General features: G+C 45.2%; 1 protein-coding gene across 1 annotated transcript in view; it reads left to right on the top strand.

The window, feature by feature from the left end:
- Positions 1 to 23,243, top strand: part of zswim5 (zinc finger, SWIM-type containing 5) — a 61,885-nt gene that overhangs the window by 18,982 nt on the left and 19,660 nt on the right. The gene's annotated exons all lie outside the window — the stretch shown is intronic.

The raw sequence follows: 23,243 nt of genomic DNA, 5'->3' as shown, positions 1-23,243 counted from the left end.
CGTAACGGTAGATGAGTGGTAAGCAGAAAGCTGAAGAATGCTTTTGATATCAAATACCACAAAGCCAAGAAAGAGTCATTTTTCCAAAAGCCAAGGAAGGCCAGGCTTGCCAGGACCGGCTCTAAACGCTGCTGGCACTCACTGAAAACCTGTTAATTTATTATTATGAGAAGCTCTATTTCCCATGGCAACAAGATCCAGAGATTGAATCTCGCATGTGATGTAAAATCTTTTGAAATCCGGAGGTGCAGCCCTCCTGAACACTCAGGTTGAAGACCAAAGGCTGACATCATCTTGTGTGAGGATCTGAGTCTAGAAGAACTCCAACTTAAAACACTGGTCTAATTTATTTTGAGTCTGATTACTTGTATATTTGATCGTTCATGCTTTTTGTGAACTCTTCTTGGGGGGGAAAAAACAAAAGTGCTCTACTAAAGAAACTATAAGTTTAATACATTTCCATGCACTTGATGCAAATACTGAAAATCTGGTTAATGTATACATTTAAAAAAAACTTTGCAAAATTGCATCTAAATAAAAGTCACCCAGATTGCTAAACTACATGTAATAGTCATGAATATTTTCTTTCTTCCTTTTGGCTTCTTTCTGTCTTTGTAGTCCCGTCTGTCTCTCTCTGCTCCCTGCAGCATTGTGTCATGGCTGTCTGCTAACTTAAGGGGGAGTTCCCCCATTCGTCTGTCTCTTCTCCCTCAGGTCCTCGCACTGAAAGGAACTCTTCTTTTGTCATAAATAGTGTGTGTGTATGTGTGTGTATGTGTGTGTGTGTGTGCGTGCGTGGATGGGTTGCTGTGACATTTCTATTGAGCTCAAAGCAAAGAGAGGGAGTGTTTAGGACACTAGAAGATCTCAGTGTCTGAATCTGTCACTCCTCCACACACCACACACTCCATGAACCTGCCTCACCCCCGAGCTTGAAAACTTAGAGCTTCTCTTTGTGCTACTTCTTGCTGGTCCATCATTGTATGGTATTTCATTCCTAGCTAATGATCACTGCACTGACTTCCTATCATAGAAACACAGTCAATGGGCTTTTTGCTATAAAAAATACGACATAAGATATTTGAGCTGCGAACAGGGCTAGGTTTGCACCCATGCACACACACACACACACACACACACAAACAAACAACCCTGAGAATGTATTCTCGGCACTGATCGGACGTTTGTTCCCTGTGGGTTTAAAGTGAGACCTGACTGGTTTTGTGTCAAAGGAAAGGTATTTTCATTCAGACAGGGGCAAGAGAAGGTCTGGAGTGTTGTGGTGAAAACAGCCATGCACAAACACTCACTGAAGCCTGGCCAGTCAATGCGTGTCTGAGTCTTCTTAGTTAACAGTTGACAGGCCTGAAAGGAAAGATGTTTGCACCTCTTGGTTCATCACTAGAATACTTTGGTATATATGTGTGTGTCAGTCTATTAGCGTGTGTGTAGAACTGTGTGCAGTTTAGTTTTCAGTTATGTTGCTTTTAAGTGTATCTGTCTAAATGTGTGGGGGTCTCATACAGTCTTTAAATGACGGTACCAACAAAAGGCCCATAGTGTTGGTGTGTGTTGCCACAAAGTACTGGTGAGTAAAGAAAATATGTAGCAGGAATACCAGTTTGAAGGGTTTTCAGACACAGCGACACCACTCTGGTTTGAAATGCACAGAGGAAGGACTTAATAACAATAAAAATTGTGGTGGCAATAGTTGCGCACGTAGCACAATGCTACAAGTCATGTGCTAAGAGGCAGTCTGCCTGGTACTTGCGCTTCCATGTATTTTATTGCTTAATGACTTTGCACTGTAGTATGGCAGCAGTTGAGTCTGCATCAACCTTTTGCGGATGACACTGTATTTTCTTACTGTGACTACGATAACACCGCTGCAATCTCACTGAATCTGTTAAGGAGTTTTTTTTTTCCCCACTGTGCTAGTGTTGGTCAAAACACAACCTAAGCAGAAGCCGACACAGGTTGCATTAGGCCTGTCAATCAGTTAATCTGAGTAAAGTAGCCAGTCCCTCGATCCAGCTGTCTTATTTTCAATAAAATGATAAAACTCTGATGAAATGCACAGAATCCATATAAAGAAGTCCTTGCTCTCTTCTACCATAATTTCCACTGGGAGTCTGAAACTTTAATGGCCCCTGAGGGAAAGTAGGTCTTATCACAGATTTATCCGACGCATCACCATACATACATAACATCTAGCACTTCGTTTAGGCCGTTACCCGGGGAGACCTATTATGGCGTTTCTAGTTTGTCACTTTAAAATAAAGTGTTGCATTTTTCAGTTTTTAAAAGTCCCAGCATTTCCACGGCCTTATTTCCTTTTGAAATGAGGAGAGGAAAGTGTATATTTCGAGAATCCTCCCAGTGTTTTCTGCTAATTTAGGCGAGAGCAGGCAGTGCCTGTGAGCTCGCTGGCCGCCATGCAGGGCTGTCGCCGAGCACTCTGCACTGTCTTTCCAAGCTCTATTCATTAATTCATTTCTTATTGGGACAGAGATAACAGGATTAGTGCTCCAAGCATCCAGGAGTCAGCAGGGAGGGAGGGGGACCCTTTAACCCTCTTCCCTCCTGCAGACAATGGCTGTGTGTGCGCGTGTGTGTGAGTGTGTGACTGTGATTGTGTGGGTGTGTGTTTGTGTCCTTGCCAGATGGGACCAGTGCTTCTTCCAACTAAGAAAATCAGCAACACACACACACATAGAAACACACACACACGCCACATTCTCAAGCTCTCATCCTCCTTCTGGTTTGTGTCCAATCATCCACTTCTCTCTATTGTCGACTGGCTTCCAGCAGGGCCGTGTTGACAAAGCCCAATATCAGTGTTTTTGACCAAATACTCTCCTTAATATTGATTACTGTTGATACTGTAAAGATATTTTGTGGATAGATGATATTTTAGATGCAGAAATTAATTTACTTCTCGTGGATATGATGTATCATAGTTGATTTCGTTTTACTAGAACAGTCAAGTAGCTCAGAAATCAGTCTTTGTAATGTGGTCTTTACGGCCAGGAACTAGGCCAGAACATCTGAAATCTGGGCTTACATCTTGATATCAGCGTTGTTTGGTAGTTATGTATCATTAAGCTTGAGCTTCCAGTAACAGGTTCCTGTAACAACATTAAACAATGTACGTCATGTAATTACTTTCAGTATTCACATTTCAGCGCATGGTGCTCGCTGAAAATAGAGTTGCAAAGTGGTTGACGGTTGGACGGAAACTCTCGTGGTTAAATCATCAGTACAAAGATGAGCAACTGCGTAAGAACATACGTGTTTCTTTAGTAACAAAAGTGTCAAAGTCTTTGCATAAAAACACGAGAAGAGAAGTTAATTATGACTCCCGAGATGCATTGTGTTGAGAATAATCAAGTCACCAACGGCTATTCTCAAAAGAAAGCATTTGACTGGAAATTTACAGCAACGGCTCCTTCCACAACCTAACTTTATCACCCAAATGCATTGCAAGTACCAATTTAAAGGCATCGTAGTGAATTCCTTCCTAGGGTTGGTCTGATATTGATGCCATAATGTTGTTGTCCCATGATCATTCATATGGGAAGCAGTTGTAGAAAATGAATGGATGACTGGAGGCTGAAGCTGCTTTCACACAAACTACAGACATACAGCAGCGGCGCTAAAAAAAACTGAGTTATCAATGAAACTAATCCTAATGTCTCAGCACCTTTTCAGAAATGCTGTGTAAGAGCAGGTCGTTACAGCGCTGCTCTGTCTCCCGTTTTGATCTTCGGCTCGCTCTCCATCGCTCCTCTTTTACAGCAGCGCCTCCTCCCCTTCTTACTCGCCCTCCTCCTCCTCCTCCTCCCTCTCACCCTCCCTCTGCTGAGACAGAGTCTATTGCCTCCTCTCACTGTTACTGTGGAGAAACCGGCAGCATGCGTCCCAGGAATGCATACATACACACATTCCTACGCGCACACACACACACACACACACACACACACACACACTCTCGCTCTCAACCACCCGGTGCCCTGCCAGCTTTGCGGGTCATTGTATTTGGCACGTGGCCACTATTTCTCCTACGTTGCGCATACACACACACACACACACACTCGCCCCTTGCCTGACTCCTGCTTTGGCAGACAGCTCCTGCTGAGTAAGGAGGCCCTCGCTCTCTTTCTTTCTTCCTCACTTGCTCTCTCTTTTTGTACCTCCTCTTTCTTTTTCAGACCAGCCTTCTCTCCTTCTGTACTCACTTTATGTCCACACTGTGGTCTCATTTCATCCCTTCCCACACATTTAACACGTCCTCAACCTGCAGAGGAGTAAGTAAACCAAAGGCACTCCCGTTTCCCTGACGCCAGCGCCCGTCCTATCAAATCCTTCAAAAGGTTTTACTGTCAGCCGTATTGCAGCATCGCTAAGCCGCACTGCATGCTTTTGAACTGACACGTTGTAACTGGATGTGAAGATTTAACTTTGGCCATTAGTCATGTCTTTTTTCTCCTGCTGGCAGTAATGTCTCAACAGCTAAGAATTAGAGGTGGGGCATCGGGGATTCACGCAGCTACATTTAGCCTTAAGGTATAGACAATGTTTGACAATGGTGGGTAGTGTATGGCCAGGCTTGCCCAATCCCCCTCAAAGTGACTCATATTCATTACAGATGCTGGTTGCTGCAAAAACAAGAAAATAACTTAACACGAACTAGGGTGAAACCTTGAATAGACAGTGACTGCTTATGCATAGATTTAGCAACACTTTGGTTAATGTGTCACTGCTCTGACCATTGTTCGAACTCATGCACACCAAGCATGCTGGCTGTTGATTATGGGATATGTACATTGACTGACGTCTGAGGCTTTGGGACAAGCGTTAAGCTGTTTGCTTACTGTAAACCATGCAATGACTACTGCTCCGTAAGCCGTATAGATAATAACAGTATTTAGAGCCTAGTAAAAAAAAAAAAAAAAAAAAACGTGGCAGGCTGTGTGTTCTTTACAGCCACGCTGTCCTGTCTGAGATGACTGCATTTACACTCTGAGAGGTTGGTCCTGGTCTGAGAAATACGGTCAAACTCCCTCCAGCTCATTCTTTAGCACATTTAGAGTGAAGGAGGACGAATATTTTAGGGGCTAATTAATGCTTTTTGCTTAGCACTCCATGCTTAGAGGTGATTTTTCTATTGAGAGGATGCTAACAAAGCCAATTGATAGCATACAGATGCTACCTCCCTACCATCCCTTATCAGTCCCCGGACTGGACATCTGTAAGTCTGATGATTGAGGCCAGTTTTTTCCAGTAAACACATCAGTATACCTGCAAATCTGGTGTTTGTTTGCTGAGATGTTTGTTTGTGTTTTCTGTGATGGATGACCACAGATGCTGCAGGTAAAGCCTCTTAATCAAACTGTTTCTGAACACTCAGCCAAACTTGGTTGTGTAATACTTAACACCTGATAGTGGTTTTGGTCTTATTTCTAGCATCACTTACTGCTTCCTTCACAGAGATTTAGACTAGAGATCAGTGGTGTTTGCACTGGTCTGTGTGCTCTTCCACACCAAGCCATAAACATCTGCAACTGCACAAAATGCAGCTGGTACCACTGCTGAGAGTCTGCAGTAGCACTGATTGTCCGTGGCTCCTCGCTGGTGATTGGCTTGTGAGCTGTGTGGTCAACAGTTTTAATCAGCAGCTGATCACACAACAATGTTCTTTTGTTTAGGAACAATGTCTTTGATAGTGCTTTATCTGCTTCTCAGTGGGTGGCAGTTCCAGGAAATATGTAAAACAAACATTGTACATGTACAGTGTGCTGATTAAGCCGCGGCAACCGTGTCTCACTGATCCTTTCCCGGGGACTGCCATACTGTCACAATATATGCAGCCTGCATTTCAAAATAAAGATACTGTTACGGACTGACTGCACAGTGTGCACGTGGCCACGGTGGAGTTACTGAGACCACACTGAACCCTGAACGCTGACACACAGCCCGGAGTCAGGAAGCTGTAAGAAATGATAATAGCAAGTGAAAGTGACGTGGGTCCTCATAGTTACACACTCATTAGTAAATCCATTTTCACAGGGAGCACATGAGACAAGGATTTGTCAGGAGATGGATTGCGATAATAGAAAGTGTTTGCATTATTGAGTGGCGTTCATCCTTCATTAAGCTAGAACTTGTCCGGCCTTGACTCGCAAGTTCGCGTTAGTTTTCTGAGCCCGTAAACACTTACTACCCGGCACTGCACTTGAGGTAAAAGCCTGTCCCAAATATTCGTCCAGCTCGCTCCTCAGCCGCCAGCTGAGTCTCGTTCAAGTTCCTCTGTGTTTCTTTTCCCACTCTAGTCTCCAAGATGAAAAGAGGATCCTGTTGTGTTTCTGTGGTGTAGCCTGGCACTGCCTCTTTTCACTGGGATCTCATGAACAGAACTTGTTTTCAGTGTCTAGCCTCTCTAGAGCTACACTTTTCTTTATACATACCTGAGAAGAGAGGGGAAAAAAGTGTGTGTGTGTGTGTGTACATCTGTGTGTCTTTACCTCTGCATGTGTATGTGTGTGTTTCATTGTCATACCAAGGACAAGCAGGCTTGTCCCGTGCCAAGTGGTGCCAAGCCAGCTGGCTGTCGCTCATGCTTTTGTTTTGTGCTGTGCTCTGTATTCAGCCCACGACACACATTGTTGTGAAGAGCCTTTCGCTCGCTCTCCCTCCCTCTTCCCCTTTTGTGTGTGTGTGTATGTGTGTGTGTTTGTCTTTATGGCGCTGACCTTGATGTGGGGAGAAAACTAGGAACGTGAGTGGGCCAATAGAGAGCATTAGAGAGAATTAGAAATTAAATGCTGCTACATGTAATTACCCACTTTATATTCACTGATGTTTGACTTTGGACATACAGTGACCCTGGTTTTCGTCTGTTGTTGCACCAAAGAGGTGAAGGGGCGCAGCTTGGCCTCGTGCTGAGAAACCTGTTCATGACCACTGTTGCCTCACATCTCACGTTGGGCTCTGCACTTACTGCTGTGTCGCAATTGAGAAAGAAGCCCCTCAAAATGCTCAGTTAACATGCATCCACAATTTTCTGCATTTTTCCAGTTTTTCTGTATTGGGGAAATCGTAGACGCCTGGTGAGGTAAGGGCGACTTGCAGGGCTGGTTGGTAAGCTGCTGTTGCTGGTGAGTTGACAGCCAACTCGCTGGCCAGCGGGGAACGAGCTGGCGCCCGTCAGTCACAAGAGCTCTCTGAGCTAACTGCTAACTGAGAGCAAGCTGCTAACAGAACAAGTTTAAAAACTGTACCCTTTAAACGCTGGTGTGACCAGCCCATGAGGCCGCCAGGCTTGAGAAAGTCAGGAGTGAGTATCAATTTTTGTTGCGTGTGACAGAGGTAGTTTATGATCACGTGTCCTTTGTGAACCTTTGTGTGTGACAGACAGGTAGATCCTCGTCGTTATGTAAGTGTCATATTTTCTGAAAGGCTTTGGCAGCCCTGTTTCAACACTCGTGCCAGAGACACAGACCGACTTGACTGACTTGAAGTCAGTGGCCGATGGTGTCTCAAAAGAAGTTGATTGGCTGGTTCTCCCCCCTGTGGTGACCCATCAGAGGATATTTTTTAAGTGTCTATTCATGAATATTCACAAACAGAGTCCGACCCCTCATCCCCCCTCGCCCCTCCCCGCCTCCCGCTGCCTTGTGTGTCCAAAGCTGTTTTAAAATCTACATAATTTGGGTTGAAGTGCCTTTCAAATGGCCTTCCCTGTTCTGACACTTTCCGGAAACAAGGGAGGGACACACTTATTAATCAGGCTCTCATTGTGTGTGGGATAGTGTGTGTGTGTGTGTGTGTGTGTGTCAGAGACAGACCAGCAGAGATGTGTGGCTGCAGAGGAAAACCCACAGTGGTGAGGAGACAGGAATAGAGAGAATTTAGAAGAAGAGAAAGAAGAGAGAGAGAGAGATGAGGAGTCATGCTGCATTCACATTGTGGTTTACAAAAGCTAAACCAGTTGGCATGGCGAGATGCTGATCAACCGCAACAGCAGCCATGGCGGTTTTGAAGAACAAGATGTTCAGCTATTTAATTCACATCCATGCAATTAAAGGCATTCTCAGTCATGTCTAACTGCTGCCAGAGAGACAGTTTGAGTGCTTTATCTTCACTGGATTAGACAGTAAGGAGAACAGGATACTTTGTGCCATAGAATTCATCCCATCACATCTTCTATCACATGTCCTGTCTGACAACCAACCTTGCCAGAGTTAAGCATCGTTCTCCAGTTGAAAACCATTAACATTGCCACATACTCAACACTGGCACAATGTGAATGTGCACCATCTGGCATTAAATGAGTCTTCTCTGTGCTCATTGGGATGGACTCGCTCTTTCCTTGCCAAAAAGAAGAATCTTGAGCATATGACTCCCTGTCATGATGTTTCCTTTGTCGTCCCGTTCTTCTGGTCCCCGTCGCTCCTTCACTGTCAAATTTGTTCTTTTGCTGATCGGGTCCTAACCGTGCCAAAATTGTATTCACGTCGGGTTTTGATCCTTTTGTTGCGACCCAATCAATAGAAACGCGTTAACGCCAGAGACGAACAAAAAAAAAGGTCTGGATGGACGTCAGCCAACGTTTCCGCTGGAAGCCTCCACAGGATCTGAATACACCCTCATCAGACTCCATTCACCGACAGTAGTGACTTAAATGAGGTGCGTTGAAGTCAAATAGACATAATGTCCAATCAAATCAAACTTTATTATCATGCCTTTTGTGTAATCAAGCGCGTATTAACAACATGGAGACCAATGGGTCAGCCACTTCATGTTGGGGCATAAAGGTTCTCTTTCTGGGATTTCCCTCCAGTAATTAGAATACCTGAATAGTCTTTGTTCAATTCAAAAAGTGGAGCCGCCATGATCTGCGTACTCCAGAAGTGAACAACTGAATATCATCACGCAGCTATCAAAATAAAAGCCCCGTGTTCAGCACGTGAAGGCAAAAGGCCAAGGTCTGCTCGAAACAAACTAATTCATGAGACGCCTCGTTCCATTATGTCTGAAAAGTGCCACACCAAAGGCACAAAGGCAATTTCGCTGAAAGAAATCACTGAAGTGTAAAAGAATGCTGGTCTAGGTTGCTTTTCTTTAAGTGACGTTTCACAATAGCAGTTTTCAGTGCCAGGGGGAGAAAAACCAGGAAGTAGGGAGTGACTGACGAATACGGGCCCTTCACTCTTTTGACAACTGAACACTTTCAAACAGGAGGCTTCAGATTCTGTCAACAACTGCAAAGAGGTTCATCCTAGTTTGAAGCTAAGAGAAACTTGTTTGGATGTAATTTTCTTAAGTTTGCTTGGTTCTGTAATATTATAGTATAAACCCGCATGAGCTGATCCCATGATGGACCACTTTCATGTTACACATTTTTGCCATTGCTAGTATGAAAATGTTGATTTGTGAGCTTTAATTGTCCTGTTACAAAGGTTTAATTAAAAAAAGTCATTTCAGAGAAGCACGAATGGGATAATCATTTGGTAGAGCTCTGCATTTGGATGAAAATCCCAGCACACCAGCAGCGCACATATACTGTATATACAGTGCACTCACACACATACCCACACACATCCATACTGTAGCCCCAGGGTTGTTGTTACTAGCCCTTCATTGTCCATACAGAGGGGATTGGAAGGCTTACTGTTGGTTCAACCTCAAGCCGTCCATGCACTGTGTGAATCCAGCCTATTGTGATGGGATGTGACGTGTGTGCAAGTGTGTGTGTGTGTTCGGTGCTGTGCCGAGCCAGGCCAACGAGTGCAGCCCAGTCCCTGCTATCTGTCCTATATTACCAACTCAGTAATTAAATAAATAAATGGCTGAAATCCTCATCATGAGTAAAAATACATCCAGAAAAAAGTTTTTTTTCAAAGTGCATTAAAGTTGAGAGGGAGAGCGAGAAAAAGAGCAATTGAATGACTGAATAGAGAAAGTGAGAGAATGGTCTGTCTGGTATTGTGTGTCCCCTCGTGTGTGTCGTAAAGGTGTCTCTCCCCCTCTCTCACCCCAGCCGTGTGTGTGTGTGAGAGAGAGAGAGAGAGAGAGAGAGAGAGAGAGAGACTGACTGAATGAATGTCTAGCGATTGGAAACCTTTTCTTTTGTAATCTCAAGTCTGTGCCAGAGAGCATTGTGGAGCATTGTTTACCAGCCTCCCCCTCCTTTGTTCTGTGTGCATGTGTGTGTGTGTGTGTGTGTGCGTGCGTGTGCGTGTGCGTGTGCGTGTGCGTGTGCGTGTGCGTGTGTGTGTGACAGTTGACATTATCAGATGATTGCTCCCACAAATTGTCTTGGACTTGTGTGTGTGTGTGTGTGTGTGTGTGTTCGTGCACACACACGCGTGTCTGTGTGTGGTTATGTACATGACAGCTGACATTATTGGATCATCATTTGTGTGTTTGTGTGTGTGTGTGTGAGAGAGAGAGAGTGTGTGAGTGTGTGTGTGTGTGTGTGTGACAGTTGACATTATTGGATGACTGTGTGTGTATGTGTGTGTACACTTGATTATTTTTCCATTCAGACGTGGCCTGTGGTTTGACAGCAAGATGCTCTTAATGTGTTTAAACCAAAATGGCAGTTTGGCCTGTAAGAGTTGACCCTGGTGTGGCACGTCTTCATACAACACATCGACGGAACTAAACAAACTCTGTCTGTCTCTGTCATCGCTCATTTCTCCCCATTTCTCCTCCAGGTGGCTGTCATGAAAACATCATATTTCTGCTTAACTATTCACCAGAATCCACCTCTGAATGGATTAGAAGTGAGAAAAAGGCAGAACCATGCCCAATTCAACAACCACCTCTCTAATCGCTTCAATCCCATCTCCCACCGGCAGGAAAAGTCTGGACAAACTCATGCTGTGCAGCCAAACTTTATTAAAACTCAACTTAAGCTTCAACTGCATTTTAAAATGTAGTTGAGATCCCCGAGTTCACAAATATTCCAAATCTGCCAAGCCAAACTTTGGGACTCGGCAGGGGTGTCGATGGTGTGCGCATGTCGCTACAGGTAGCAGAAAATGAAATGAGAAAATTACATCCCATCCAGAAGTGCAGTTTGAGTAACACATCTATAAGTTTGAAGTGTCATCAGAAGCTAGAAGGATTCTACAGCTCTTAAAAGTGATCATGTTTCATCCCCCATAAAACAGTGAAGCACACCATTCATGTTCCAAAGTGATTTGTCAGAAATGTGGCCTTGGACGTGTCTGACTGGTCAGCTCAGTGCACGCCGGATGATGTCTCATGGAGCTGTGCAACTGGTTTGAACGCGGCCGTGCACTAAGTCGGGCTTGCGGTGCAGTCTGGCTGCAGTGACAGGTGCTCTCATGAGAGATAAATAAATGAACCTCCACTGGAGAATAAAGCTAAAGATTGATCCCAGCTTCAGATGGCAGAGTCGTCCGGTATAATGCTATAGTGGCTTTGTGAATGTAGCTAGCATCATTCTCGGCCTGTTTGAGTTTGTTGAACTTTCCCCCTTTCACTCTGTTTTACTGCACTTTGCAGGCGGGTTCACTTAATGGCACTGAGTCTCCGCTCTCGTCTTTTGTCTTCTCATCTCATGTTCTAGGTTTCTCATGCGTGGTTCGCCTGTGCAAGGATACCACACCCCCTCCATCCATCCATCCATCTATCCTCCCCCTCTGGTAGCTGCTCTCCTCCCTCTCCCATGGCTTCCTCCACAAGGCCTCCTGGCTGCTGCCTGCCTGCCAGCCGCCTCTCACCCATTGTGGGCTAACAATGGCAGGCGAGGCCCCAGCCTCGAGGCCTACAGCCTGGGCCTTAGAGGGGGTGTTGTGGGTGGGCGGGGCTTGCAGGGGAGGGGTGTGCTTGGTACTTACCCCTGAAAGGCTGACTCTGTGGGGGCAGCCAGAAGGGTGGCGGGAGGGGGCAAGAAAAAGCAGGTCACGCCCAGATTAAAATTCAATGTATGTCCCATGTAATGACTGTCTGCCTACGTCAGCAAGCTGGCCTTGGTACATGGTGTGTGTGTGTGTGTGTGTGTGTGTGTGTGTGTGTGTGTGTGTGTGTGTGTGTGTGTGTGTGTGAGGAGGCGGGCGAGGGGTGATCGGAGTGGGGATTTTCAGGGTGCCGTGCCGGTTTGTCAGTTAACATGGCGAGTGAGAGGAAGGGGTGGAAACTAAAGCTAGAAATTGGAGAGACAGGAATAAAGACACAATGGGGGGAGTGAGGAGAAATGTGTGTGTGGATAGGAAGAAGGAGGAGGTAGTAATCAGACTGTCTGGCCCTCTTCATTGCTTTGCTTCAGCTGTTTTGAGCTCAGCACACCTTCAGGGGGTGTATGCATGTGTGTGTGTCTGTGTGTTGGGGGGGGCTTCTTAATGGGGCAGCAGTAGCGTCATAATGCATGCAAGACAAAGCTGATTTGGTGATGCATGCTTCCTTTGTGTTGGTGTTGCATTTTGGGGGGGGGGGTCTCTATAATACACACACATGCACATACACACAATCCAATCCCCCTCTGTTTTGGGCCCCATCCCCATATGGTGGCTTGGCTTGATGAGAGCTTGATGAAGTCAACCAAAAGTCCCCCACCCCTCTGTGTGTGTGTGTGTGTGTGTGTGTGTGTGTGTGTGTGTGTGTGTGTGTGTGTGTGTGTGTGTGTGTGTGTGTGTGTGTGTGTGTGTGTTTCTGTGCAAATCTGTGATTGCTTTTCAGCTAATGGATAAATGAGAGTTTCACCCTTGCAGAGCTATTGTGCGTGCATGTGTGAGAGAGCGAGGGGCATGTGTGGATCGTCAGCTTGTATATTGGCTTGCAAGCTGTTTTCATTATATTTCATTATTCATGTTTCATGCATGATTGTGCAAGGAGAGCAGTGATCAGCTCCGTAGGGGTGGAGGCTAATCAGGGGGTGGAAAGGTTTCTAAACTCAGACATGCAGACGGTCCAACAAAACCACAAATGTCACGACCTTTCCAGTAGACGAAATATTTCCCAGAAAGAATTGAAGAAAATTTCTATGGAAGTGGAACCAAAGCATCACACAAAACCTACAGGCAGTATTTATTTTCAGATTTGCAGGAACCTACAGTGCCAGCAGGGATTGAACTGAGTCCACGTCTGAAATTTCTGCTTCTTTTGTTTAATTCGAACCCCGGTGAGACTAGCTGTTACTATGGTAAATGGGGCAGCCAGATTAACCGGGAAGCCGCGTTTATTTTCATTTCCCTGGGTGTGCTGAGAATCCAAACAGTGATTCACCTTTAACAAATCTTAACATCTAAAATTAACTCAGTTAACTCAGAGTTCATTGTCTGTCTGAGTTGGAAGTCAGAAAGTATTTTTGCTGCTTTCTTTGGCAGAATAAAGCTGAAGCACACCAGCTGACATCATGAGATATTGTTGACATGCTGTACTGAGGCCACTTTGAACCACTGCAGAAACATCAGAAAGTTGCTTAATTATTCATATTGAGTATTTTTTGCTAATTTTGTGTGCTCGTGCAGCCTGTCTGCCTTCAGAGGCTCCGCGATAGTGTGTCATCTGCTTGACAAGCCGAAGTCAGTTTTCACTTATTCGAAAATGTCCCTGAAGTTACTTTTATTCATTCTTCAGACGTTGATTCGGCCCTTTCATCAGATATGTGCTTTTAGCTGTACAGTAAACAAAAACTTTGATTAATAAAGCTCGATTTCATTCCAAATGTTCGGCTTTGTGCTCGACTGTGTTTGTGCGCAAACTACAAATGCCCGGCTTTGTGCCTCTGTCGTCCGTGCGAGTACACAAATGGCGTCGGAGCGAGCTTTTGCTTTCCTTTATGTTTTTGTTGCTACCTCGCCATTCCTTGTGTTGTGTCCGCCAACTCAGAATGGAGCCATTTTGTCTCCTTCAGTTCCTGAAATGAAATATAAGCCTCTTAAATGCATACTTATCTTGCCCTGCAGACTGCGCTTGAAGAACAGACATGCACATGCCTGCACGCACGCACACACACACACACACTAACTAAAGAGGCATTGTGATGCCAGCCCTTGTTGTTCTTAAGACGGCGGCTGCATGCATGTGGCAGATGGTTGTTCCTTTGCTTCGCATGCCGCCATATTAAACAAAAACCATGGCTAAGGCCACGGCTGGTTTAGGAAAAGGGCAAAGTGCGAGAGAGACAGAGAAAGACGAGACAAAGGAGCAGCAGAGGGAGAGACGCAGACAACGGGCCTGGCATACGTAAACACAAGCAGGAAATCCATGTGTGGAAATGTGCATGTGTGTGTGCATAACCACATTAGCGTTGCATGCATTGCTTACACAGATGCATATGGACAGGCACACACACATTCTGCTAAATTAACACACAAAGATAAGCAGAATGCATTCCAGATGAACGGTTTGCTGCAGGGAAGGATCTGTACATGTATCAGATATCATGATGTGTGTATGTGTGTTTGTGTGTGTTTTCATGTGTATGCGTGGTTATGCTAACAAAAAAAAATGCTATTGCATGTGTAAATGCGTGTGCATGTCTTCGGTGAGATGATGTATTGGTAATTGGTGGTTAAATCCAGCGTATTGACCTTTTACAGCTGTCGGCTCCTTTCATATGCTCACATGTTGGTGTGTGCCTTGTTAGTGTGTCGGTGCCCGTGTCGTATTATGGCTTTGTCTTCTTCAGCGAGGAGGGAAGGTAGTGAGACACTGACATTTGGGGGTAATTTTAGGTTTGTCTTCTGCACTTGTCCCAGTTTTAGTCCCAGTTAGGCTTCCAGCTCAGACAGCAACACTTAAATTAATCTCCATAAAAGCTTTACAAAAAATATATAATTAAAAAAAAGTGCATTAAATGGTAAACGAGAAATCACATACAGCTGCCAGCAAATGTTCGAGATGATGATCATACAAAGTCCTGCAGCTTTTAGCTTAATTGTACGGTTTTAGCCAAAAATTATGCCTTTGCTAACATCAAATGTGCGTTAACTGCTATGGCAACCAATTCCCACGACATGTTTCAGTCAGCTGTAGACGTAGAGGCAGAGAGAAAGGAGACAACGCATCCCAAACTATCAGACGTCCATGTAAAGACCGTAGAACAGCATAGATTCACATCAACATTCACCCGCTCTAGAACTCTTCAGATGCTACGGTGTGGTTCGATCGTACCGCGCTGTGTTGTGTCTGCATTTTCCGCATTAGCTGCGAGGAAACGACAAATGCAAACAACACGACACCATTTGATTCCATAGCTTCAGTCAGTGTGTTCACACACACAGATACAAAGAGGAAGGCTGTTTCTTGCCTCTCACTCATTTTGCAGCCTTCAGGCATATTTGCACTCTGGTTTGCGCTAAGCGTCTTATTTACATATCCATGTTTGATTGGGCGTTAGGACACCTTTGTGCATTCGTTTTCGGCGGGAGTTAACACAAGTGCGATTGTTTCGTATGAGGTGTGACCCCACCTCAGGTACACCGTAGGGCTTTTGCATAAAGTCAAACCTTTCTCCACTAACTATCGGCGCGCCTGTTGCTGCTTTGCCATCTCTGCAACACAAGTGCCTGTGTGTGTGTAGCCGGTTGCTTCATATTTGGATTCACTGTTGCATTGTCTTTGTCTTCACCACAGTAAACAAACAAGAGGGGAAAAGTCAAAGCTGGTCCAAGTTGTCTAGCAGACAATTAATGTAGGCTTTATCACCTGCAGGGGATTGACATGGGTCTCTCTCCGAGTGTTTGCAGCTTGATAAATTGCTTCTGCGTGTCTCTTTGTAAGTGTGGCCAGACAAGGCTGCAGCACAATAATGCCTCTGCACTGCAAACAACGGGCCGGAACAAAAAACACGGCCTTCTTATCTCTAATTTAGCCTTGGGTGAAAAGGGTTTACACACAGTGGAGAAAGGACAGCGTCTGTGCATGACACACACATACCAAGGCCCTTTAACTCGGCTTCACTTCAACCCGGCTTCAGCTTTGTGTTCCGTATAATGCGTTTCTCATTTTCGCGAGCGAGCATTTCTGCTCTCAGCGCTCTCAGATTTTTGGTCCTGTATTCTCCGGCAAAGCTGAAAAGCAGCATTTATGGCTTTTCTCCTCACCAAATAACCTTCATTCTAGTGTCGCACATGCTCACAATGGCATGAATCCACCAAGTGACTCTCTATTAACAGCAGAATGTATGCACGTCTTGAATTGGACCACTTTGGCTTTCAGGTTGTATAGCTTGCTTTCAGATTAGACAGATGAAGTTCTTGATTGAATTTCAGACGGCATCAAGCAACGGGTGCCATCCCTTCCTCCTTCCATCCCTCGCTGCTATTCAGAGGCTGCAGCTTTTATCTCGAGTGCGATGCCTGTGTGTGTGTGTATGTGCGTCAAAAACAGGACATACCAGCCCTTATATGTTCTTCCTCATTCTAATCATTTTGATTGGTCTCTGTCCATCTCTTGATCTCTCTTTGGTGAGAATTTTGCTGAACACTATCTTTATGTTAGAGTAATCTTCACTTCTTTTGCCACCACTAAATTTCTTCTCTCCGCTTCTTCCTTTTTTCCTTTTTTTTGTTGCCCTCTCTTCAATCGGGTTGGGAACTGGGGGCCAACACGTCAGCCCTTTACTGATTTCCACCCGTGTCAGCTCTGTCAGATCTGCAGTTTTCCCCTTTCTCCTTGTTTTTACAGTGACACATCAGCTGAAAGGGACTTGATTAAAACCTTTCTCTCCCATCTTTTTCTCTTTCTTCCCCTTTCTTCCCCCCTCTCCCTGTCCTCTCCTCCCCCGTCGCAAGAGAATGGAGCAAATCAGGGAATCAATTCAGTGTAATCATGACAAATGAGTCCCGGCGGTTAGCAAGGATTTTTTTGTGCGTGTGTGTGTTTGGGATGGGGCTGCTGGGAAATCACAAATGAATCAATCAGCTGTTATCGCATCAGCAAACACTGCAGGAGGGAGGGATGGAAGGATGGATGGATGAATGATGGATGGATGAATAGATGGATAGGCAGAGGGGAGGAGAAGATTCAGTGTACTGGGTGTGTGTGTGTGCGTGTGCACGTCTGTTGTGCAGAGATAGATGGCTGATTGAATGCAGGGCCATGTGGGTGTCTGCGTGTGTGAATGAGAGCGGGCAGGGGGGTGCTGTGTAAACCTTGGAGCTGTCAGAACAGATGGGAGATGGGAAGGGCCGCAGGCTGCGAGGGATGTGTTGGCTGCTGGAGGAGGATGGATCCTGCACTGGGCTACTTTTGGAAAGGGGCAGTGAGATTAACGCAGAAAAAAATTGGTGATATGATTATTTTTTTCCTACTGGCTGTGTTTCTGCTGAAGATGCAGATTCCTGATCAAAGTAAATAGTAATGTGTCATTGACGTAGACAGAGTGAGGAGGTGTTCAGAGACAGTTTCTGGGTAACTGGGGAGGATGAGCCAGTGCATTTGACGAGGAAAGTGTCCGAAATTCCATCTGAACTACTAGTACTTAGTACGAGATTTAGGATGAAACCAGTAGTTTGTGAAGTGCATATTATTTCTAAAAATCCAACACATATGCTGTATCCCATAGTGCAATGTCAGTATTGACAACAACATTGCAGACAGCAACCAAGGCAGGTCTGGTGTCACATCAATAATGCTTCAGTGAGTGTAATTATAATGTGTCACTTTGCTAGGCTCTCTCTATATATATGTGTGTGTGTGTGTGTGTTTATAAATAGATATAGATAGGTAAATCAGCACAGCACAGGCTAATTACTGCCAGCGAGTGTAACTGGCCATTCCCTGTCTTGCTTAATAGACTGAATTTGAGAGATTTTACAACAGAAAAAGCACCTCTCGTCTCTGTTGCAGCCCCACTTCATGAGACTAACAATACTACATGGAGTCAGCCTGCCGTTGTAGGTTTAAGGTTGTGTCGACACACCCCCACTGTAGTGTTTGTGTTGTACAGGTCGAGGAGGTGAGTGTTTGTAGCTGGAGCTGGAAGCGGCAAATGGACCTCAATCATCAAAACTCCAAATCATCTTTAAGGGGAAGAAAAAAAAGGTTCTAGACCTTGTGGTAGACCAACAACTTGCATAGGCACTGTGCTGGTTTTTCCTGTAATTTGCCTCTCATTCCTGTTGCTTTACCAAACAGAGGATGTGGTGATGCTGTGGGGGCACCAGAATGAAGGAGTGGCTTTTGGCAAAGTGTGTGTAGTGTGGGTGCAGCTCTGTGGGGAAGGTGGATGAATGGAATCAAAGATAGTCTCTTCTTCAACTTTAAAATCCACCTTAAGCAGCGTTTTGTCTGTCTGTCTGCGAGGCTTGTGATGAGGCTTTGAATAAGACTATGGTTTACACGTGTGTGTGTGTGTGTGTGTGTGTGTGTGTGTGTGTGTGTGTGTGTGTGTGTGTGTGTGTGTACATGCACATTTTGGCTCACTGCCTGGCTCCATCTCCCCAGCTGATTAGGGGTTAATGGCCTATGAGCGTGGGGAGCTATCTGCCTCCTGATTGGCTGACTGGCCTCTGTGTGGGCGGAGTTGCCATCGAGTGACAGATGGTGTACAACAAGGAGGGAGGGAGGGCAGTGTGTGTGTATATATATATATTTATATTTATGTTTGTCAGAGTGAGGGGGGGTCTGAATGGCGGTCTCTCAGTCGTCGTTTGTCATCTTTTTATTGTTTCGTCAGACTTTTTGTGGTTTTCTCACACGCTTCGTTAGCTACTGTGCAGCAGGATTTTACCTGCTTACACATGCATCCCTAAATAGACATTGTACATTGTCAAGCCCTATCCACGTGCATTAATTTATATTTTGATCCAGATTAAAAACAAATCCACACGCAAAATCTGAATTCTGGTGTTTGACAGGAGAGGTGGGGAAACCGCTGTGGTTCGTTTTTTTTCCCTCTCTCACTGAACAGAATCAGAATGAGGATTATAGTTTGAATGCACACGGCTCTCTGTGTAGCTCTAAAAGATGTGCAGCACACACAACCAAGGTGTTGTTGTTAATAACCACAAATGACACACACATACACACTTTCTTCCACATAAAAGATGTCAGCGGCAGATGGTGTATGTCTGTGTGTGTGTAAGTTTTTCAGGGCAAGCACGCATACCTCATCAGAACAGACAAAAAGACATGATCCACACATATACACACACACAAGGCCATGTGATTTTCCCCCAGGATTAGGCCAGATCGTTGCATTTGGCAACACTCCCAGTTTACACACATCACACCCCTGATTCACCTTTGTTAGTAATTCATCGGTTTTGCCGAACAAGTCCAATAGCCTGGTATAGAAGAGCACAAAGAGTGTGTGTGTGCGTGTGTGTGTGTGTGTGTGTGAGACAAACAGAGAGAGATTGTTGATATCTACTGTGAATATCACTGACTAGTTTGTGTTGTTCCATCACTGTGGCATTAAGAACAAAAGCAGACAGGCTCTGAAAAGGTCGTTTTGTGTGTGTGTGTGTGTGTGTGTGTGTGTGTGTGTGTGTGTGCATGTGCGTGCGCTTGCGGACTGTCTGATGCAGTGTCTCTATCAAGTGTCATTGCATCCCCATCTGCTGAAGACACACTGTCTCCCTCAGTTGAACGAGCAGCCAATCACAAGAAACTCGAAAGGTGTTGCTATACATAACATCCTGCAATGCCCGGCCTCATGAGCCAGACATCAAGTCTCACCTGATCTGTTAGGAAAGGCTTGGCTCCAGCGTGAACGCCAAAAACGGCTAACTTGCAGATAATGAAACCCGGCTATGCCGTGGGTATTATGTGTGAAACTGGGAACAGATAGAGGGGAGGGGTGCCAGCCAGACGGACTGTGAACTGTGTCTGAGCCATTTTAGACTTGATTGAAAGTGAAAAGAGCAGCGGTGTCACCATCACATTCATCCCTGTGGCCTGAGCAACAATAGGCACTGGCCTAACAGACACAGGCGGAGAGAGAGAGAGGGGGGGGCAGGTCCAAAGCCAAGACAGAGAGAGAAAGCAGCACACCCAGCTGTGGGAGAGCCTGTCTACCTAATATCATCTGCCATCCAAACTTCTGCACTCATCTGAAATGCTAAACTGAATTCTGGAGACAACTGACTGATGACTGACAGGACATTATTTAGACAGCTTGGAGGGAAGATAGCTCTCAAATGCTCCCCCGATGCTTTTAAGAAATGCACTCCCACCCGATTTTTGCCTGATCTTTTGCTCACCGCTGCGATGATTTCAGCACCGGAAGATCAAATTTTGACTCCCTTACACTAAGCTGCGGTTAGTGCAAATTGGCTCTACAGGTATATCCATTAAAGAGACGGGGGGAAGGAATGGAAAGCCTTTTTTCTGACATTTATGATATTACCATGAGCTGTGAGAGATTGGTTTGACAGGCGGACTCAGTGGGAGGGAGAGATTTCAACAATTTGGAGGACTTTTTATGTCTCTCATTGGCAGATGCATCAGCCTCTCTCTCCCGCTGCAGTCTGTTATCTCTCGGTGTCTCTCTCATCCTTCCTGTCACAGTCAGATGGCCCGTTTGGCTCGCTGGAAAGTTTGTGTTGTTCAGTCGCGTCCTGTTGGTTATTGGTCTCGTCTCTGAGGTGGTCGGTAGTTACGGCGATGCGTGGACATGTCGTCAAGCCTCCCAGCTCGGTGTGTGCTGGTTGGCATGAAGCCAGCCAGGTCAGCGTGTAGATATGTGGGTCAGTGGATCACTGGGCGGTATACCTGCTGCTTCGATGGTCGCTGGGTCAGTTGGAATGCGGGTATGTTCGTTTGTTGGTGGGTAGTTCAGATGGTTTGGCCACGCGCCGACCAAAAATAGCACTGCTACAACAAGCGGAGGGGCCTGCCTTGACGTGTGTGTGTGTGTATTGCTGCAGGCTCCAGTCAGAAAATGAATCATTTCCAGTAAATCCATGACACCAAGACATTGCACAACAGCACAATTCCCTGGAAAGTTATCATAGGTTGAATGCACTAACACAAGCAGTGTGATGTTATTACAGGCAGTTTCAAGGGACAGAGTAGAATCAGCACAATGCTGCACTGGTCATGCTACAGCTGGAATGTGCACGGATTTGTTGACATTGTGTGCGTTTGAGTTGGACTTGGATGACCCTGAGCATCCTTCTTTTTTTCTCTGTGTCGGGAACCCCGCTGCAGCAATGCATGAAGGGAGGCCTTATTTATCACCGCGCAAGCTGTGTTTGCTTACCAGAAATGTGTAAGTGCACATTCTTGGCAGAAAACTTTATAACATTTATGACAACTTAGCCAGTGTCTGTTGATCTTTAAGACAGAGGCAGGCTGTCCACACCAGTCCACATTGAATACAATATTCATCCTCATAATTCAGTGTGTTCACTATCATTCATGTCACCTCACATGAAGATGAGCTTCACACAGTGGGGAGAAGAGAGCACTGGTACAATTTGATTTGTAAGTGTCTGAATGATCGTCTGGAAAGATAAAGTGGGATGAGTGCATTTCCTACTTCACCCAACCTGCAATCCATGCATCATACTGTCTGTTCTTATCTTTACCTGCAGCAGCACAACCAACACACACATTTTGTGTCTGTTTTTTGTAAAGACGGTGCTTTTTTTCTGTCTGAGTTGTTGTGTCTGAAGGTCCGTGTTTTGATAGTTGCACATAGACAATCTGGGTGGTTGGCTGAGAATCTCAACCGTGTGCAGCTCTCACACTGCTGGGAAGTGGTGAGCCAGCAAGTTCTTACTTCTGAATGTACTGCGGTCAGTAATCGGTTACTGTGACAACGGCGTGCATCAGTCCTTTTCAACCGGTCATCAATGTCCCTTATTCTCCTGTAGCTGTTCTTCTTTCTTTGTCATAGTGAAAGCAGTTTGCAGTTGATTTGGTCACAGCGTGTGTGTGTGTATTTATGCGCGCGTGTGTGCGCATGCTCACAACGTTCGGTTTGGAAAAGCCTATTGTGGGATTTTGCCAGGGAGATGGCTTAACACACGCTTATTAGGCTTCTCTACCATGCTGGCCCATACCCCAGAATTTAAGTGTTCATGTCTGTGAGTGTGTGTGTGTGTGTGTGTGTGTGTGTGTGCGCGCGTGTGTTTGCTAGTTTGTCAGAGATTTAGAGCCCCTGCCCAAAATAGCCATATCATTGCTTTCCAGTTAGCTTGTTCATCCTCCCTTTATGTCTTTCTCTCTCTCCTGTCTTTCTAGCTGTGAAAGCAGCAGTAGGGTTGCTATGGTTTGGTGAGATACAGTAATCCAATGTGTACACACACACACACACACACACACACACACACACACACACACACACACACACACCTCATAAATAATTGACCTGTCACAGTGAGACGACAGGACAGACCAGATACACTCTCCCCTCCCTTATTCTCTGTTCTCCTATCACATTTCTCCTCCTATCTCGTCCCCTTTATCCTCTGCTTCCTCCCTTGCCATTCTTTTACTCAGCTTCTTGTTCCACCTTTACCTTTCCCTCTCTTCAGTTCTTTCCTCGTCACATTATTTCTTCCAGTACGCAGGCTTTAACAGAATCCCCGCAGTTTGTGGCATTGGAATGAAAGGGCTTAATTTGTTCTGTAGTTATTTAATTAATTCAAATTAAATTAATTTAAGAAAAGTTTAAGTGAATTACATTTATGGAGCTCTGTATGCACAATTAACCGGGAAAAACAAAAGTAAAAATAATAGCAGAAACATAAATGATAAAAACAGGACTGCACTGCGTTACTAACGTGACAGTCAAAAGTAAGATTAGAATCAAAGATAACTCCCGAGGTCTGATGGAGGGTGCCAGGTTATCAAACTTGTCACATTTTGATGAGTTTAACACAAATAGGATTATTTCTAAATGATTTTTCATTAAGCTTGAGGAAGTCTTTAGACATCCAACATTTGATGTCAGTCAGACGGTTCTTAAAGGACATCAGACTGCTGCTGGTTCCCGACTTGACAGATCCGTGTGGGGCCCTAGAATAGAGCCTTGAGGTGCTCGACAGTTGACTCCTTTTTTTCTGCTGTTCATCAAATTTATATTTAGATCCAGAGCTTGATGTCGCTTGGCGTTAGACGTCATTTTTGACATCATGTTCGCTGGAGTATTTCTAAAGCTTTAGCTCAACGGTTAGCTCAGTGTGTGTGGGCCCTAAAGATTAGCTATGCAAAGCCGAGTTAAAGTTCATCTCTACAGGCACCTACCTTTACTACCCTGGGGGCTGAGTGTGTGTGTGTGTGTGTGTGTGTGTGTGTGTGTGTGTGTGTGT

This window comes from Chelmon rostratus, chromosome 12 (genome assembly GCF_017976325.1).
Source record: "Chelmon rostratus isolate fCheRos1 chromosome 12, fCheRos1.pri, whole genome shotgun sequence".
In the NCBI taxonomy this organism is placed as follows: domain Eukaryota; kingdom Metazoa; phylum Chordata; class Actinopteri; order Chaetodontiformes; family Chaetodontidae; genus Chelmon; species Chelmon rostratus.
The sequence above is the reverse complement of the archived record's forward strand: the minus strand, read 5'-3'. Positions and strand labels throughout refer to the sequence as shown.